This window comes from Scardinius erythrophthalmus (assembly GCF_964197995.2).
Source record: "Scardinius erythrophthalmus genome assembly, chromosome: 2".
Classification (NCBI taxonomy): domain Eukaryota; kingdom Metazoa; phylum Chordata; class Actinopteri; order Cypriniformes; family Leuciscidae; genus Scardinius; species Scardinius erythrophthalmus.
This window is the reverse complement of record NC_138222.1, coordinates 539,500-561,238: the sequence shown is the minus strand read 5'-3', so window position 1 is coordinate 561,238 and position 21,739 is coordinate 539,500. Positions and strand designations below refer to the sequence as shown.

General features: G+C 38.8%; 1 long non-coding RNA gene across 1 annotated transcript; it reads left to right on the top strand.

Annotated features, from left to right (window-relative positions):
• Positions 1 to 8,758: 8,758 nt before the first annotated feature.
• On the top strand, positions 8,759 to 14,587 carry LOC308681612. Its single transcript, XR_014029048.1, has 5 exons — positions 8,759 to 8,978; positions 9,225 to 9,337; positions 9,433 to 9,476; positions 10,580 to 10,644; positions 13,902 to 14,587. It is a non-coding gene; the product is annotated as an uncharacterized lncRNA (long non-coding RNA).
• The last annotated feature ends 7,152 nt before the right edge of the window (positions 14,588 to 21,739 follow it).

The following is a 21,739-nucleotide window of genomic DNA, read 5'->3' as shown; positions in this document are numbered from 1 at the left end:
ATCAGATGGAGGACCTGCGCCTAGACACGACCACAACGCATGATGTAGTCAGCCGGATCCGGGCCGTATCCAGATCAGATGGTGGACCTGCGCCTAGACACGACCACATCGCATGATGTAGTCAGCCGAATCCGGGCCGTATCCAGATCAGATGGAGGACCTGCGCCTAGACACGACCACAACGCATGATGTAGTCAGCCGGATCCGGGCCGTATCCAGATCAGATGGAGGACCTGCGCCTAGACACGACCACAACGCATGATGTAGTCAGCCGGATCCGGGCCGTATCTAGATCAGATGGTGGACCTGCGCCTAGACACGACCACAACGCATGATGTAGTCAGCTGAATCCGGGCCGTACCCAGATCAGATGGAGGACCTGCGCCTAGACACGACCACAACGCATGATGTAGTCAGCCGGATCCGGGCCGTATCCAGATCAGATGGAGGACCTGCGCCTAGACACGACCACAACGCATGATGTAGTCAGCTGAATCCGGGCCGTACCCAGATCAGATGGAGGACCTGCGCCTAGACACGACCACAACGCATGATGTAGTCAGCCGGATCCGGGCCGTATCCAGATCAGATGGAGGACCTGCACCTAGACACGACCACAACGCATGATGTAGTCAGCCGGATCCGGGCCGTATCCAGATCAGATGGAGGACCTGCGCCTAGACACGACCACAACGCATGATGTAGTCAGCCGGATCCGGGCCGTATCCAGATCAGACGGAGGACCTGCGCCTAGACATGACCACAACGCATGATGTAGTCAGCTGAATCCGGGCCGTATCCAGATCAGATGGTGGACCTGCGCCTAGACACGACCACAACGCATGATGTAGTCAGCCGGATCCGGGCCGTATCCAGATCAGATGGAGGACCTGCGCCTAGACACGACCACAACGCATGATGTAGTCAGCCGAATCCGGGCCGTATCCAGATCAGATGGAGGACCTGCGCCTAGACACGACCACAACGCATGATGTAGTCAGCCGGATCCGGGCCGTATCCAGATCAGATGGAGGACCTGCGCCTAGACACGACCACAACGCATGATGTAGTCAGCCGGATCCGGGCCGTATCCAGATCAGATGGAGGACCTGCGCCTAGACACGACCACAACGCATGATGTAGTCAGCCGAATCCGGGCCGTATCCAGATCAGATGGAGGACCTGCGCCTAGACACGACCACAACGCATGATGTAGTCAGCCGGATCCGGGCCGTATCCAGATCAGATGGAGGACCTGCGCCTAGACACGACCACAACGCATGATGTAGTCAGCCGGATCCGGGCCGTATCCAGATCAGATGGAGGACCTGCGCCTAGACACGACCACAACGCATGATGTAGTCAGCCGGATCCGGGCCGTATCCAGATCAGACGGAGGACCTGCGCCTAGACATGACCACAACGCATGATGTAGTCAGCTGAATCCGGGCCGTATCCAGATCAGATGGTGGACCTGCGCCTAGACACGACCACAACGCATGATGTAGTCAGCCGGATCCAGGCCGTATCCAGATCAGATGGAGGACCTGCGCCTAGACACGACCACAACGCATGATGTAGTCAGCCGAATCCGGGCCGTATCCAGATCAGATGGAGGACCTGCGCCTAGACACGACCACAACGCATGATGTAGTCAGCCGGATCCGGGCCGTATCCAGATCAGATGGAGGACCTGCGCCTAGACACGACCACATCGCATGATGTAGTCAGCCGAATCCGGGCCGTATCCAGATCAGATGGAGGACCTGCGCCTAGACACGACCACAACGCATGATGTAGTCAGCCGGATCCGGGCCGTATCCAGATCAGATGGAGGACCTGCGCCTAGACACGACCACAACGCATGATGTAATCAGCCGGATCCGGGCCGTATCCAGATCAGATGGAGGACCTGCGCCTAGACACGACCACAACGCATGATGTAGTCAGCCGGATCCGGGCCGTATCCAGATCAGATGGTGGACCTGCGCCTAGACACGACCACAACGCATGATGTAGTCAGCCGGATCTGGGCCGTACCCAGATCAGATGGAGGACCTGCGCCTAGACACGACCACAACGCATGATGCAGTCAGCCGGATCCGGGCCGTATCCAGATCAGATGGAGGACCTGCGCATATTTTTTTTGGCTTTAATATTTGTATTGTGTGGTAACATTAACATTATAAAAGCAATTAGGTACTCGAGGCTAGTGCTGTACCGTGAATAAGTTACGGCTGACGGAGTTACTCCACTTCGTGTCGTGTCTAACAACGCCTTTCAGTCGTGACTTATTCACGATATAGCCTCTCGTACCTTATTGCTTACTTCAGTGTCACAGTGTGGAACGCTGTATTTTTCTCCCAGAAGGAAGCAATTTATATTGATAGAAACATCTTCACCTTCTTTTATATGAGAGACAGAGAATGTTCTGAGTTTGTTCTGCTTCATTCGTTTATTCACTTTGTTGTACTTGATTTTGATTTTGCACTATTGATGTGTTTTTATTTCACTCAGGATGATGTATTTGACTGAAGCTCCAGAGCAGAGTCTGTGACGGGGAACGAGTCGAGGATCAGCGACTCAGCGACTGTTAAACAGCTGCGCAGACGCAGACACTAATGGGTTTCTGCCTGCGGCTGTGACGGGGTCACCGCAGGGGTCAGGGGTCAGGGGTTACCGCAGGGGTCACCGATGAGACAATCAGCAGCAGAATCCACCAGCGCTGCTTTAGATCGCGCTGTGAGAACATATGTAGATCTCATGACTGTATTTATGTACAGTTACAACTGTTGAAGATCTCAGTTTAATTAGCTCAAAATTTGTTTTATTTCTGAGTGCAGAACATTGTCTACAAACACACACAAACACACACACACATAACCGCTGATTGGAAAAATGCCAGTGATAGACAGTTGTTATTATTATTATTAAAGGGGTCATATAATGGTACATGCACTTTTACAAGTTGATTGTACTGAAATGTGTGTTGGCAGTGCCTGTACACAACCATCATAAAATGATAAAAATCCATCCTGTGTTTTGTTTTTTTTAATCTTGTTTAATAATCTTCTTTTAATATGTTTTCCCACATCTCAAATCAAGCCGTTGTGTTACTGTGTTACGGTGTACGCACAGAACAGAGGGGCGGGGTCAGCAAAGCTCATTATCATTTAAAGACACATGCACTGAAACGGCGTGCTGAAAACAGAGCTGTTTTTGACCAGGTAAAATTAGTGTTTTCTTGCAATACTAATGAGAATTTTTAATTAAAGTATATTACAAACTTTTCATTTAGACCCTAAAGAATCATATTAGCTTGTACAAAAATGGCATTATATGGCCATTTTAAGTCATTATTTAGTCATATTTAAATGAGTATAAAATAAAAAACTATTTACTTTCAAATAATTCATATTAATCTGATGTATGATGAGTACAGCAGTGAATGAGGACATTTATCATTTAATATTTCACAACTGCAACAAAGTTTTTTTCTTCTAGATTTCAAGATTGCACAAACCTTTTTATAAGGAACCAGTAACTATTCCTGCCAGATATTTACACATGACAGAATGAAGGAATTAAAACAAAGATAGAGAGAGACAATCAGCAACACTATCAGATCAAACAAGCCAACAGGACGTGTGAAGCTGATCTCTGTTCTGGGAAAGAAGAGTGTGTCTGTCCTACACAAACAATAACCGCCGGGAATAAAGAGCCTGCAGGGACTGGATGAAACACTAGCAAAACCCAGCGGAGATAAAGACTGGAGAGTCTGTGTTTGGCCTGATTCTCTGGATTTGGTTTCTTTGGTTCCCCATCATCCAGACTTTAGCCAAAAGAAAACCGTCAGCAAACATTCCAGCTGAAACTCAACAGCTGCATGTCGTCACAGGTCAGACATGAACTTCATTCATGTTTAACAGAATGTGTGCTGTAGTCGCTGGAGTTTATCACCTTGTCAGCCGGCGTTAGAGAGTTTCCAAAAACGTCAAACTGGATACATGTAGTTTAGTTAATGATCTCTCCACACTCAGTGAGTGTGAGACAGCGCAGGAGTCGGTGTGTCTGAGAGCCGCTCGTATCTGCGCACTCATGCGAAACTGTTTTCTTTCAGCTAATGTAAACAGCTGGGATAATTCCTGCCGATCTCAAGGAAACACTTCTGTTCTGAGCACTAATATGAGCTGAGGGTTAAGGTTAGGTTAAGTTAGGTTTATGTGGAGAACAAACGACTGACACAGAGATCATGAAGCAATCTGTGAATATACACAATATCCTCTTTTACAAGTTCAACAGCATGTGTGTGTGTGTGTGTGTGTGTGTGTGTGTGTGTGTGTGTGTGTGTGTGTGTGTGTGTGTCTTTAGCTGCTACACCTGGTTCTTCAAAGATTCAGATGAACACCGTCTGTGGACAGATATAAAGCATCAGTGATAGGCTGATCTGCTGTGATAGCGACGCCTCGACATGAGGGAGGGTTTGTGTCTGTAAGTGAGGAGAGGCTGAACATCTTCATCTGAGAGATGTTTGAAGATTGTCTGGATCGCATTCAGAAAATATAAAATTATCTTGCAAATATAAATAAAATCACAAAATTGTATCAGTCTATTACAGTTTTTTTTTCAGTTGTTAACAAGCGTTGTTCATCACTGAAGCCACATGTTCTAACTCTTCACATGTTCTGCCCCAGCTAGCAGGGAACGTTCTCAGAACTTTCGCTAACATTCCCTACAAGTTTGGTTAATGTTCTAAAGAAAACATTTGAATGTAATGTTTACCGAACATTTTAAGGATGTTTTCTCATTTTAAAAAATGTTCCTATAACGTTATATGAAAACTAAGATATAACATTTTAACTGCAACATTCAAAAGATGTTTTGGGAATGTTTCTGAAATAACAAGTTGTACTATGATCTCAAAATATCATTGTCCCTATGTTTCATTATAACGAAAGAAGAACGTTCTCTCTGTCACGTTAGGAAAACGTTTTGAGGATATCAGAGATGAGATGTTGAATGTTCTTTATAAAACGTTCTTCTAATGTGACGAGTTAACACAATTAGAACATTTTACTTGCAACATTTTGAGAATATTTTGGGAATGTTGTTAAAGTTAAAGTTTGTACAATGATCTCAAAATAACATTGTCCCAATGTTTCATAAAAACAAAAGAGGAACATTCTCTCTGTCACATTAGGAAAATGTTTTGAGGATACCATTGAGAGATGAGATGTTTATTGTTCTTTATTAAACGTTCTTTTAATGTGACGAGTTAACAGAATTAGAACATTTTATTTGCAACATTGTGAGCATATTTGGGGAATGTTGTTTAAGTTAAAGTTTGTACAATGATCTCAAAATAACGTTGTCTTAATGTTTTGTCATAACAAAAGAAGAACGTTCTCTCTGTCACATTTGTAGAATGTTTTGAGGATATCATTGGGAGATGAGATGTTTATTGTTCTTTATAAAATGTTCTTCTAATGTGACGAGTTAACACAATTAGAACATTCTACTTGCAACATTTTGAGCATATTTTGGGAATGTTGCTAAAGTTAAAGTTTGTACAATGATCTCAATATAACATTGTCCCAATGTTTCATAAAAACAAAAGAGGAACATTCTCTCTGTCACATTAGGAAAATGTTTTGAGGATATCATTGAGAGATGAGATGTTGAATGTTCTTTATAAAACGTTATTTTAATGTGACGAGTTAACACTAGTAGAACATTTTACCTGCAACATTTTGAGCATATTTTGGGAATGTTGTTAAAGTTAAAGTTTGTACAATGATCTCAATATAACATTGTCCCAATGTTTCATAAAAACAAAAGAGGAACATTCTCTCTGTCACATTAGGAAAATGTTTTGAGGATATCATTGAGAGATGAGATGTTGAATGTTCTTCATAAAACGTTCTTCTAATGTGACGAGTTAACACTATTAGAACATTTTACTTGCAACATTTTGAGCATATTTTGGGAATGTTGTTTAAGTTAAAGTTTGGACAATGATCTCAATATAACATTGTCCCAATGTTTTGTCATAACAAAAGAAGAACATTCTCTCTGTCACATTAGGAAAATGTTTTGAGGATATCATTGAGAGATGAGAGGTTGAATGTTCTTTATAAAACGTTATTTTAATGTGACGAGTTAACACTAGTAGAACATTTTACCTGCAACATTTTGAGCATATTTTGGGAATGTTGTTAAAGTTAAAGTTTGTACAATGATCTCAATATAACATTGTCCCAATGTTTCATGATAACAAAAGAAGAGCATTCTACTTGCAACATTTTGAGCATATTTTGGGAATGTTGTTAAAGTTAAAGTTTGTACAATGATCTCAATATAACATTGTCCCAATGTTTCATAAAAACAAAAGAGGAACATTCTCTCTGTCACATTAGGGAAATGTTTTGAGGATATCATTGAGAGATGAGATGTTGAATGTTCTTCATAAAACGTTCTTCTAATGTGACGAGTTAACACAATTAGAACATTTTACTTGCAACATTTTGAGCATATTTTGGGAATGTTGTTAAAGTTAAAGTTTGGACAATGATCTTTAAATAACATTGTCCCAATGTTTCATGATAACAAAAGAAGAGCATTCTACTTGCAACATTTTGAGGATATTTTGGGAATGTTATTAAAGTTAAAGTTTGTACAATGATCTCAATATAACATTGTCCCAATGTTTCATGATAACAAAAGAAGAACATTCTACTTGCAACATTTTGAGCATATTTTGGGAATGTTGTTAAAGTTAAAGTTTGTACAATGATCTCAATATAACATTGTCCCAATGTTTTGTCATAACAAAAGAAGAACATTCTCTCTGTCACATTAGGAAAATGTTTTGAGGATATCATTGAGAGATGAGATGTTGAATGTTCTTTATAAAACGTTCTTGTAATGTTATGTGTTAACACAATTAGAACATTTTAATTGCAACATTTTAAGGATGTTTTGAGGATGTTGTTGAGATAACAGATTATATAATGTTCTCAGTAAAACATTGGCACAATGTTCCATAATAACAGAGGAGGAACATTATCAAATCAACGTTCGTAAAATGTTTTGAGTATATCACTGAGACCTGAGATGATGAGTGTTTTTAAAAAAAATTCTTGTAATGTGACGTGTTAACAAAACTAGAACATTTTAAATGTAACATTTAGCAATCAAACTACACAATTATTGTTAAATTGAGCTTGCTGGTCAGACAGCAGGCCAACAGGGTTCACGATGGAACATATGGTGCATTTAAGTCCTCCTGGGAAGTTTGTATTCATGAGGTTTTACAATTTTGTTTAATGTTTTAAATTAATGAAGCCACTGTAAACTTTATCATCACATATTATACTGTTACATATTAATGCTATCATATTTTGTGCAGGCATTAGCTTACTTCATTGTCACTGCTGAATACCTAAGTATAGTGGTATCCCACAATGTTTCCCACTGACACACCCCTAACTCTTCAAGATCGGGGTTAAAGAAAATCCTGAGCTTCCTACTCATATTCTCATCATTGTGGTGGCGTTCAACTTGTAAATACGATCTTTATGACATGACTTGAATGCACCAATAGCTCTAGCTTAATTAGGGACAATCCATACAAACACTCTTTGCTAAAATACATTACAGACTGTCACAGTAAGAAGTTATTCGTCCTGTATCAACGCTAAAGGCCTAACCACTGCAGTCAACACCTTGGAGTATCCATGCTGTTAAATAAAAGTCTGTAGACAAGGGTTAGGGTTAGGGTTAACCTTAACCCTTAATTTCTAACCCAGACCCGGTTTCAGAGTTTAGATTAAGCCAGGATTAGGCCTTAGTGCATTTAATTAGCTTTTAAAAATGTGCCTTATAGAAAAAAGAAAAAGAAACATTACTGGTGTGCATCTTGAGACAAAACAATGGCACTGACATATTTTAAGATATGTTAGTGCAAGTTGCTTTCAGGTAAAACAGCTCAAACGTGCATTTTAGTCTGGGACTACAGGCTTAAACCTTGCCTGTGAAACCCGGGGTATATGTTGCAACTTGTATAGAATTATGCCAATGTTACCAAAGTGTTGTGTTGGACAGAGGATTTACCCTAAACCAACAGGTTGTGTAACTGTGCCACACAGGGTGAAAAGCAAGTTGACATTATTAGGCATAAGAGTGTTTCTAAAGGAAAGGTCAATATTTTGTTAAAGTGCAAAAGGATCATTATGGGTCACATGAATGTAACTCTAATGTTACCATGATACCAATCCATTAGTTTTTCATGTAGGTAGGTATACAGAATTGTATATGAATAGCCTACATATGCAATGTTTGCTCTGTTTAATATATAATATGTTTGCTCTTTCAAACTGCTGTTTGGCAGAGCAGTGGTAAATATATGTTGTTATACATGGTATATATTATTTGTGTAATTTATTATTATTATTTATATGTTATTGTAAGTTTATTTATTTTTTTATCATGCACTGCAATGAAGACACCATTTAACCAATTGATTAAATATAACAGCCAGCTTACAAATACAACTAAATAAATAGCCGTGCACATTTTTTTCATATTCTTTCTTTTAAAACATGTAATCTTTTCCTGTAATTGCAATGTTACCACATTATTGGCTGTCTCTTCGAGTTGTTTTGAGCATGATTGGCTATTCAGACTGTCATCCAGGAATCTGGCCAATGGCAGCTATGCGCGCCTTTTACTGGTCAAGTTTGAAGTTTGAATATTCGTCTGTTAGAGTGAGAGTGTGTGTGTGTGCGCGCGCTGCTGCTGCTCGGGAGGATCTTCAGTACTAGCCTCCTTCGGTTCTGTGGCTTTTACATTGTTTAAAACATGGATTATTTTGCATCGTACAGTTACATTTTTATTTTGAGCGAGTTGCGGGATGTAAATGGACAACGAATTTTAACAACGTAGCCTACGTGTAACGGACATATTGCAATCTGCGGAAGGTAAATAACTTTATTTTATATAAAAATCCATTCTGCTACATCAAAATATAGTGTGTTAAATTGAGAAGCTAATTTTAAATGCGACTAGAGCAATATCGATATTATGTCAATGTTTCAGGCTGCATGTGTAACGTTAGGCTAAATATTGTCAGCTAAGTTAGTTTTTGATAAAAATAAATAAAAATAAACCTCAGCATAGTCTGAGCTTTACAATGAGTGAACTGAGAACATTGTGTCTTTATACAGAGAGGAACTCGAACCACTAAGTTATGAAAACTAGGCTTTTGAATGATCGCGGGATATCGGCCTAACGTTACCGTCAAAATGATGAGTCATCATCATAATATGTTTTTGAGCTGGTGAGTAAAAATTTGCAAGCTTTTTATGTCTCTTTTAGTAAGTAAATACAAATAGCTAATAATATTGCTGTATGTGTGTGTTTCCCATTATCCAGGAATTTTGGGAATAAATTATCCAGCCACATGATCTTCAGTTGCGGTGAGTATTGTCATAGTAAAATACACGTGAAATAGAGGCAGAACATGTAAACTCTGCTCAAAGGCACACTGGTCCAAACCCTCCAGTCAAAATTGTACCTGTCTTCTTGATATGAGCTTTTATGGGCCTAGCTGACCCAAACATGTCCTTTCAAAATGAAAATATTTTCAAACCTGTATGACTTCTGTGAAACACAAGAATGTTGGGAATAAAACAACATTGGAACCCATTTTATGGAAACAAATGTTCCCAATGTTTCATGATAACAAAAGAAGAACATTCTACTTGCAACATTTTGAGCATATTTTGGGAATGTTGCTAAAGTTAAAGTTGTACAATGATCTCAATATAACATTGTCCCAATGTTTCATGATAACAAAAGAAGAACATTCTCTCTGTCACGTTAGGGAAATGTTTTGAGGATATCATTGAGAGATGAGATGTTGAATGTTCTTCATAAAACGTTCTTCTAATGTGACAAGTTAACACAATTAGAACATTTTACTTGCAACATTTTGAAAAAATAAAATTAAATAAACCTCAGCATAGGAGCTTTACAATGAGGGAACTGAGAACATTGTGTCTTTATACATAACATAAATGTCCTTTCAAAATGAAATTATTTTCAAACCTGTATGACTTACTTCTCTGAAACACAAGAATGTTGGGAATTAAACAACATTGGAACCCATTTTATAAAAAAAAAAAAAAAAAAAAACAGTGAAGTCATTTCTCAAGATATCTTAATTAAGGTTATACAAAATAAATTCATACAGTTTTGGAACAACATGGAGTACCGGTAAATAACGATAGAGAGTCTATTTTTTGGATGAGCTGTTCTTTTTAGGACATGTTCCCAGGGTCCTTTGCTAAATTAACCATGGTTTTTATTATAGTAAAGTGTAGAAACAATATTTTTATGGTGGATTGATTACAATAATTTATTACCATTTAGTTAGTGTAGCAAAACCATGGTTAATGTTAGTAAGGGTTCTCCAGATTTATATAGCCTAACACTTAAGGAAAACATAAAAAATGGTCCTATGTCACCCAGATCAATAGTCTGTTAACACACATTAACACACTTTTTACATTTTCTTAAGATCAAGCATTGGACCAATGTTTACGGAGCAGAACAGGCACCAACAGAGAAACAAGTCCATCACTAGTAAGTATCCACTGCATTTTATAAAACCGTAGTCAATTTTAAACGCACAATGCACTCCAAAATAAAAATGATCTATTTTTTTCTCCCTCGTGCCAGATTTATATCTGTCCCAGATTTATATCTGACTTTCTTTCCACAGAGATTTTTAGAAAAATTATCATTAAAGAGAATCATATAAAGAGAAATGTGGGAGGAGCTTTAATTTATTGCCTAGCCCTGTTTGTTTGAACCGCGAGAGCCGTCAAAGCTTATGCTACTCCTATGTCATGCACCGACAAGAGCCTTTTATAGTCAACACGTCGGACGCAAGCAACTTGCAGTTTTGCCCCCACCAACAACGCATAGTATTGCATACAACGGTGCGTCGCGTATCAAAAACTGGGACGACACATTTTTCTACTCATAGACGCATATGGTGGCCGAAGTGTAGTGATGCGTAGCCTTGCAGGCGCATATGCGTATCGATGCGTTGACTAACTCTTTGGGCGTAATTTGAATTGCATATGGCTGTCTGCTGGAAGCTAGTTATTTAAGTCGATAAAATATTATGGTAGGGCTGGGGGAATTAACACGTTAATCTTCGCGATTAATTTGAGATGCTTAACGAGTTTATAAAAAAAATGCAATTAACGCAGCACTTTTTTTGCCTCATTTTAATGACTTCCTGTTGCGGAAAAGGCTGCAAAATATGCCGTCCCTCCCCTCCGTGTTTGGCGATCAGGTTTTATTCTCGCGCAGCTTTCATGACCGGGTCTTTTCCGCTCCGCGCTCTCCATTCCGTGTGTCGGCGCACTGACACACACACACACACACAACACTGAGCAAACATTGAGCTCTTTGCTCAATGTTCTGCTCCGTGTTTGCGCTGCGCGTTCTGCTCTGTCGTTAACGGCCCAAACGCTCCAATCATGTACCGATCATGCACTGGAAAAGCAAAGTCAAATAACGTGAAATTTCTCAGTAGTAGACTTCTGTGAAATAGCCCTACTGAGCTGGTATAGTCATGCTGACAACAATGGTAAAATGACCTGCTCTGATCACATGCTCTTGTAATAATAGCTTTGTAGGACTATGTTTTATTTTGATAATTAGAAAAAAAAAATTATAATAATAAATTGTTAAATTTATTATGTTGATTGATTATTGAAAATAATAATATATTGATATATTGATGTTTAATATTATTTTAATACAGGGCTATTTTCTGTTCCTTTTTTTCCTTTTTGTTGTTTAATTAGGTTATTCTAAGTTTATATATTGATGATTACAAGCTTGGGGGAAATGCAATTAATTGCATTTAATTACAGCAAATTGTGTAAATAATCAGTTACTTTTTTTAATCGATTCCCAGCCCTAAAATATAAAATATGGATATGTTTCTTACACAAACGCATCACTTCGCTTCACCTTTCGCCTTTATTAACCTGCCAGAGCCGTGTGGAGTACTTTTATCATGGATGGATGCATTTTTATGGACTTGTCAAAAAAATCCCACAGGGAGCTACAGAATAAGAAATCTTTGAAGTCCACTTTTTTACTGTCTGTTTCCATCAGTAAAATTACAGTATTTTTTTTTCTCTCAGAATTGTGAGGCAGGAACACACAATTGCAAGAAAATATCAGAATTGTGAGCTGTCTTTTTTACTCCCCTCAGAATTCACCCTTCGAGGGAGTTTGATTGACAGGTATTTTTTACATTTTTATTTTACCAAAAATATTTTTTTCTAAAAAAATTACACAAATTAAACGTTGAGACTTTGTTTCAACTTTCATATCAAAAGTAACCTGCTCTGTCTTGTCTCTGCGTTTAAACGTTTCAGCGTTTTTTCTGTGATCCGCAATGTATTTTTCATTGCGTGACAACATGATGTGTGGCGTGAGAGCGCCATGGCTTGTTGGACATAGCAACAGTAACTAAAGGGGGCGGGTTTTTGCAAATTGCATTAACCATGGCTGCCTGTTAATTATCACTGGACTACTTCGCTCTCGCATCTCCCAAAAGTAAATTTTTTTTTTGTTTTCTTGATTCCATTTGAATGGTTTAATTAAATTGCTACTGTATAACCAATTATTTAAAATGTAATGATTTAAGCAAAACGTTCTTCAAAGGTTAAACCAAACTTTTATTTGACGGATTGCCGTGTAGACCTTTGAGTTTCTCTGTGTTTTATGATATGATGATAGTTTTTCTCAAATGAAGCTAAAATGCTGCTGAAGTGACTCTCAGAGCAGCTGTATTGATGAAGTGCATTAATGTTCTCATATAGAAACGACAGCAAAAAGAAATAAGCCAGAATTGCTTTTTTTTCTCAGGTTTTACTAATTTATCCTGTGATTCTGACTTTCAAACGGCCAATTGCGAGTTTATATCTTGCACTTCTGAGAAAAAAAAGTTTGAATTGTGATTCGCAATTACCTTTTTTAAAAATTGTATTCCATGGCGGAAACAAGCTTTCATATGCACAGACAGTAGCTCACATTATCTGTATCTGATTTAAAACAAGCAGAAATCTGTAAGAAATGTAACAATCCATAGACAATATAACTGATGAAAATGAGCTGTTACATCAGAGCAAAAGCATCGTGGGCAGTACTGTGACATGCTGCAGCTGTGCTCAAGGCTACCTGAGTTCGAGGTTCACACTTCTCAAGCCAAGTTTGTAGTTTGTTAAAATAATTTAGCCTCTAGTTGTGTTATTAAAGGGATACTCCACTTTTTTTGGAAATAGGCTCATTTTACAACTCCCCCAGAGTTAAACAGTTGAGTTTTACCGTTTTCGAATCCATTCAGCCGAGTTTCTGATATTTGGAAGAATATCAGTAACCAGACAGTTTCTGGTCTCATTGACTTCCATAGTAGGAAAAAAAATATACTATGGAAGTCAATGAGACCAGAAACTGTCTGGTTACTGACATTCTTCTAAATATCAGAAACTCGGCTGAATGGATTAGAAAACGGTAAAACTCAACTGTTTAACTCTGGGGGAGTTATAAAATGAGCCTATTTCCAAAAAAAGTGGAGTATCCCTTTAACATGTATATAATGGATTAAGTATATGTTTTAAATTACAGAAACAAAATAGATACTCATAAGGTATCATATTTATAATTTAAATAAACTAATCTAATTAATTTCTGATTAATAATTAGGCTGGCTAATTTTGAAAGTTTTCAAAGTCAATATTGCTTGTGATCTTAATATGTAATATGTATTTGTATTATTTTTGTTTACACTGTTGCATGATCTTCTTTTATAGGCTATGAGGAAAAACTCTACCATGCACACTGAGAATGGAGCTCAATTCTGCTAACTGGGATAGCAGCTGAAAAAGAAGAAGAGAAGAACAGTAGAACACCTATTAATGCAGATGACTTTATTCTTTTTCTACAAGAACCAAGACAACCAAAGACTGATGATGAGCGCTCTGAGCAAACAGCAGTCAAGACGTGTGATTGCACATTGGACTTTACTGAGTTCTTCATTTAATGTTGGGCATCTACTGTACGCAGAACTTCTAATAATTTATGTGAATGCCATTCATAAACCTGTTAGATTTTTGTTTTATTTTAGAGATTAATAAAATTGTATGTTTTAACAATGTTATAGCTAAGCATTTTTTATGTTTAAGAGAACATTTTGGGAACAAAAATAAAACTTCCCACTAAAAAATTTATAAGAATGTTAAGTAGCCTAGTATTTTTAAGAGTATTTTTAGAGAATGTTATCCTAACTTTTAGAAGAACGTTCTAAGAATAAAAATAAAACTTCCTGCTAAAAACTTTATAAGAATAAAGGGATAATGTTCTAAAAATGTTATGATTAAACATTTATAGAAGGTCATCATCACGAAACATTTTTAGAGTGTTCTTAGAGAATGTTATCCTACCTTTTAGGAGAAATGATGTTCTAACAATATTATTATTAAACATTTTTATAATGTTGTAAAAAAAAATGTTATCTGAACTTTTAAAAGAACATTCTGGGAACAAAAATAAAAACACCCCCTGAAAACTTTCTAAGAACGTTAGAGAATAATGTTGTAAGAATGGTACACCTAAACATTTTAATAATGTTTTTAAATAATGTTATCCGAACATTTAAAAGAACATTCTGGGAACAAAAATAAAACTATCCGCTTACAACATTATAAGAGCGTTAGAGAATAATGTTATAAGAATGTTATTACTAAACATTTTAATAATGTTTTTAGAAAATGTTCTCTAAACATTTAAAAAAACATTCTGGGAACAAAAATAAAACTACCCGCTGAAAACGTTCTATGAACATTAGAGAATAATGTTATAAGAACGTTATTACTAAACATTTTAATAATGTTTTTAAAAAAATGTTATCCGAACATTTATAAGAACATTCTGGGAACAAAAATAAAACTACACGCTAAAAACATTATAAGAACGTCAGAGAATAATGTTATAAAAATGTTACTACTAAACATTTTAATAATGTTTTTAGAAAATGTTCTCTAAACATTTAAAAAAACATTCTGGGAACACAAATAAAACTACCCGCTGAAAACGTTCTGAGAAAATTAGAGAATAATGTTAAAAGAATGTTACTACTAAACATTTTAATAATGTTTTTAAAGAATGTTCTCCAAACTTTTAAAAGAACATTCTGGGAACAAAACTAAAACTAGCCGCTGAAAACTTTCTAAGAACGTTAGAGAATAATGTTAAAAGAATGTTACTACTAAACATTTTAATAATGTTTTTAAAGAATGTTCTCCAAACTTTTAAAAGAACATTCTGGGAACAAAACTAAAACTAGCCGCTGAAAACTTTCTAAGAACGTTAGAGAATAATGTTAAAAGAATGTTACTACTAAACATTTTAATAATGTTTTTAAAGAATGTTCTCCAAACTTTTAAAAGAACATTCTGAGAACAAAACTAAAACTAGCCGCTGAAAACATTTATAGAACAATACATGCTAATGTTCTTAGAACATTTTTAGAACAAAAAATTTCTAGCTGGGGCATCACCAACATGATCCTCAGTTAATCTCTCCTCCTAAACTCTTCATATCTCCAGATAAGCTCGCTCCTCATAACACTGGCAACACTTCTCATGTAGAAACATACATGTCATTCATAATTTACAACACACTGACATAAACACCAACAAGAGCGTTACATAAATCATGACCTATGACCTATGAATGATATTTCACACAAATCAGTATTTCATTATAAGAGAAGAATAACATCTTTTCTGTAGTACAGCAGAATGAATGAATGAGAAATGCAGAAATGCAGCTTGTTTGTTTGTGTGTGTGTGTGTGTGTGTGTGTGTGTGTGTGTGTGTGTGTGTGTGTGTGTGTGTGTGTGTGTGTGTGTGTGTGTGTGTTTCCTCAGGGCAGAATTACAGGGTGTTAAATATCTTTCTCTTTCAGGGATTAAACTCAAGGTTGCAGATGTAAGCGTTCTGTCAGGTGTGTGTAACATGAGTCTGATTCCATCAGGAAATATCAGATGTCTGAATGTAAAAGAGTTTAGCAGCGTCTTTGAGCTTCATGATTCTGATGAACACTACGGCTCGGGTCACGTCGGGGTCAGCAAGGGGTGAAAGGTCATGAGGTAATGACAGAGGAAGAACCGAAGACAGAGAAGATTGCAGCTCGTCTGAAGAGAAGAAGCGGATCTGCTGAACGTGTTCGGCTCTAACCAAGTCAAGTCGATTTTATTTATCCAGCGTCACAGTCCAGCTTCAGTTCAGTGATGGTTCATTTTTGTTGTAAAAAAGTTATTAATTTAGTTAATTTATATATATATACATTTATAATGAAATTATATATCTGGAGAAAACTGTTATGTCATCGTCCATCTCAGTTCAGTTCTCATATAAAGGTGTCAATGCAGGAGATCAATAATATTGTTGAATATTAAATTAAATGTCCCCAACTAAGCAGCCAAAAGCAATAGGCGACAGTGGAGGAACCAAAGCTCCATCAGTGACAGAATGGAGGAAAAGCCCTTGTGAGAAACCAGACTCAGTCTCAGTTCTCCTCTGGCCAATGAACGAACAGTGTGTGATTATGATTCAGGCAGCATTACAGGTCAGAGGTCAGACTGGATTGGACATTCACAATATTATCCAGGTCATCTGGTTGAAGATCGAAGTCATCCAGAATATAAACACTCATATGAAGTTACGAGCCCCAGGAAAAATGTGTCACAGCGTCACCAGTTTCCCAAACATTAGAGTTTTATAAGAGCATGTCCAGGTTCTGAGGACCAGCGCAGGGTTAGGTTAGCGCAGGGTTAGGGTTAGCGCAGGGTTTGGTTAGCTCAAGGTTAGGTTAGCGCAGGGTTAGGTTAGCGCAGGGTTAGGTTAGCGCAGGGTCAGGTTAGCGCAGGGTTAGGTTAGCGCAGGGTTAGGTTAGCGCGGGGTTAGGGTTAGCGCAGGGTTAGGTTAGCGCAGGGTTAGGTTAGCGCAGGGTTAGGTTAGCGCAGGGTCAGGTTAGCGCAGGGTTAGGTTAGCGCAGGGTTAGGTTAGCGCAGGGTTAGGTTAGCGCAGGGTTAGGTTAGCGCAGGGTTAGGTTAGCGCAGGGTTCCTGGTGTTGCTGAAGTGTTTCTAGCATGTTGTTCTGAGACTAAGCTGAACTTGATGTGAAGTTTAATACTTTAGTTGAGTTATCTAGAGTCCCGGTTCACGGATCTCTCCCGATCCCGTCGCTTCACTTCTGTCGATTCTCTCTCTGTCCGTCACAATAAAAGACTAACATGCCAAACGTACATCTTAAAAAAGATAGTAAATGATATATTCAGAAGTCAAAACAAAATTTCAACCTCCATTTAAACAATGTCTTCTGTTGTTACTGTGTTTCTTCTTATCTCACAGTTTTATAAAATTACTTTTCCATTAAAGGAACACTCCGACTTTTTGGGACTTTAGCTTATTCACAGTATCCCCCAGAGTTAGATAAGTCCATACATACCTTTTTCATTTCTGTGCGTTCTGTAAGTGTTATTTGACGCACCCACCGCTAGCCTAGCTTAGCACAAAGACTGGATGTAAATGGATAAGGTAGCATACTAATCCCAATAAGTGACAAAATAATGCAAACATTTTCCTATTTACATGTTGTGATCTGTATAGTCACAGCGTCTACAAATAACAAGGCTATATGAGACAGAGACCATTTTAATCGTATAAATACTGGGAACTATATTCTCACTAGGCGTAGGAGCACAGCTACTTGGGCGGAATGATTAGCGCAGCACACGAGACGCCCTGTTGATGGTTCCGTAAACAAAACAAACGTGACTAACTAGCTAGTAGCGAACGTGACTCGTGATCATGGCTTACTTTGAGGAATTGTCAGAGGAATTTTACTGGGTATCAAACCAAGATCCAGAACCATATAGTTTTGAGCCAGAATACACAGACGAGGAGTTACAAACTTTGGAAGCTGTAAGACAAGATACAGCGAACACCCATGATTGTAAACTATAAATTTACTATCTAGTAATTGCTGACTCTATTACTCCAACTCTGAGCGAACTCTCTGCTCCTCACCACAGGGTGTCTCGTGTGCTGCGCTAATCACTCCGCCCAAGTAGCTGTGCTCCTACGCCTAGTGAGAATATAGTTCCCAGTATTTATACGATTAAAAATGGTCTCTGTCTCATATAGCCTTGTTATTTTTACACACTGTGACTGTACAGATCACAACATGTAAATAGGAAAATGTTTGCATTATTTTGTCACTTATTGGGATTAGTATGCTACCATTATCCATTTACATCCAGTCTTTGTGCTAAGCTAGGCTAGCGGTGGGTGCGTCAAATAACACTTACAGAACGCACAGAAATGAAAAAGGTATGTATGGACTTATCTAACTCTGGGGATACTGTGAATAAGCTAAAGTCCCAAAAAGTCGGAGTGTTCCTTTAAAGATCATGTTCAATATCTATAGAGATCATGTAAGAAGACTTCTTCAGATTTCAACTACGACTTTTCCCACGGCTGGCTTTGACTCGCCGGATCCCTGTCGGTAAGGGGAAGTGATGATGATCCACACATGAGGAGCTCTAATGCTGAAGAACAGAGCGATCTATGATCTGAGGACGGCGCTGTCTTTGCCCTCGGCCTCTGACTACACGCATGTGTGTTTTACACATCTATCAGGCTCAGGCTTCAATGACCACAGAGTTTGTTTCATATTTTTAATAAAAAGGCCCCTATTTTCCTCTGATTCGAATCACAACCTGCTTTCTATAACCTTGCAAATGACAAAAGTGGAGCACAAAGACATCAAAGCATGTTTTTAAATCTCCAAAGAGTCAAAGATCCTAAAAACACAGAAACTAAAGTCTTTCCTCTGATCTCACTTCAGTTGTGTGTGGTGTGTGTTAGTCTGACCGCAGGAAAACAGACACACAATACAAGCTCATGTAAATGTGCAATTGTGGATTTACTGAGATTTACCATGTAATTTCTGAAGGTGCTTTTGACGAGCGAGAGGCTTTACAGGGTTGATCCCGCATCTAAACCTCTGTATTCCTGCTCACGTCTCTCTTCTTCATCAGAGTCAGACTCTCACACTACATATGATCACAAGTTCAGAATCAATAACTGCATTACACCACACACAGATCACACACTTCCTAAAACTGCATTAGACTTCACTGCACACAGATCACACACTTCCCAAACTGAAGTAGATGTTCAGGGGGGGTTGTCTGTATTTGAGAGGAGGGAGAAAGGACTTTGGGAATGTGGGAAATGGGAATAATGTCTTTATCTGTGACTGGAAACAAGACACAGTTTATGAATGTGATCTGTTTGTTCAATGTTGTGTTAAATTTGTTCAAGGTTACTTTGTATTTGCAGACTTTGTAATGTTCGTTTGGGTGTAATGGAGGATATTTGCACAATATGAAAAGTTAAATTACGTATAGTGTCCTAATGCTGTAAATCCTGTTTCATATCAGCCGTTTGATCACAGAATATATTTGTGCATGCGTTGTATTTGAGTTTCCCTCTCTGTATAGACACTGTATAGATTAAACATCATCATCTGCTGCCGTTAGGTAAAGACTGGTGTCGTATCTTCATCTGTTGGCAGGGGAGCGTCTGACCTGCCGTATCTCTCCATCTTCCCTCAACATCTCTTTATATTCCAGCATCGCAGATAAAGCAGGATTACAGTGTGACTGGAACGTTGTTCACACCGCGATACTGCAGGTTCAAGCCCACATATTCAGATCTAATCGCGTTCTGACAGAAAAACAGCAGAAATCTTTGTGCTGAGAGTTTGGCTGCAGGAAAACCAAACTTTTCCATCAAAATTACAAGAAGAATTGGCATGAGTGTTAGTATCGCATTGGAAGCTTTGAATGCTTTTGCAAAATAAACATTTGAATTTTTGAACATTTGAACAATTGAACATTTGGCTTTTATATTTTTTGAAATCATAACAAAAATCAATGAGGATTGAAGTCCAAAATCATTTTTGTTTTGGTAAGCATTCATTGTATTCCTTCAGTTTGTACATCAGCACACCGAACATAGTGTGTGCATAAACTGAAACAATACTTTTATTTTGATTATAAAAATCATTTATCAAACAAAAATATCTGTTTCTCTCTAAATAATGAGCATCTGAAACACATCACCTGGAGCTGAAGCATTTTAGGAACAATAAAATGGTTTGTTTACCACAAACGTCCTGACGGTCTTCGGGCGTCTCTGATTACATGTAATCACCAGCTAATGAGGTGAATGTGCTTTCCATGCAGAAAGACTGAAGCCGACCGTAGAAAACATTCTGCCTGTGCAAGACTTTTAGTAAAAGTAAAATAAAGGGGTTCATTTGTGATGAACTACGAGAGACAAAGCTCTGGAATTATTCTAAGTAGCAGAGAGACAGAACACGATCAGGAGGAATAAGTCATAAGCTGTTGTGGAAGTCAGGAGCTCAGAAGTTTCATCATCCTATGAGGCATCTCAGCAGAGAAGGACCATTCTCCAAGTTATATAGGGTTATATAGTGTTATATGGGGTTATATGGGGTTATATATGGGTATATGGGGTTATATGGGGTTATATATGGGTATATGGGGTTCTCTTACGAGAGTTCTCTCGTACTGCGTTTTATCAAAACGCTACGGGAAAAGTCTCTTTTCACGAAACACTGAAGCAAAAAATTATCCTTTAATTTTCATATATGTAAAACGCGTTGCGGCAGCAGCAGTCAGCTATGGCGAGACGGCTTGCTCGCTCATTGGCTGCTCTGCGGCAACTGCTTAAGCCTATCGAGCGAGGCCTGAGATGACGTCAGGCCAATGAGGGCGCTTCGCGCCCTCCTCGCCACTTCCCGCCGAAACGGGCGTGGCTTACCTCTATAAAAGGAGCTCGAGAAGGCTGATTCACTTGATTTTAATCTCTTCAGCGAAGCGCACGCATCGCTGGATCACGGAAGCAAGCGTCGTTCGAAGCAAGCACTTCAGCGGGACGAGCCCTCGAAGCCGCTGGCCAACGCCGCCTTCTACAGCCGTACCTGCTGCGCTTTCCGACGCCTATATCCTTTATTGCTATATTGCTCTGTTTTCTGTGTGTGTGTGTGTGTGTTCGCTGCAACACTCACCCCTAAAAGAGCTGCGTCTTTTTCAAGACGCCTTCTCATGCAGCGCTCGCGCTCGCTCCGAGCCAATTGCCTACGGTGACTCTTAGGACTCGCCAGGCATCCTTTCCGAGGCTGCACTTCCTGGAAGCGGACGGCGGGATTAGTTTTTCTTTACGTTACAAGAAAAGCTACCCTGCCTCTGCACGCGTCATTCACCGGCGAAGGAGAAAAGAGTGTTCTTAGTCCCACCGTTGGTCGGTCTAACCTCTTTTCTCTCACATTTCTCAGTTCCCTGTTCGGCGACTGGAAATATTATTGCAGCAAGTGAGTCTGTTACACGCTTGCCTGCCAGCAAACGCCGAAGAATACATGTTGACGCCGCTTTCAAAGCCTGTATCCCCCTGTGGCTCAGTGGTGGAATTATAGGTTCTCCTCGCGGGAGACCGGGGTTCGGATCCCGGTCTGGCGGCATATATATTTATGCCGCCAATGCTTTGCTCTGTAA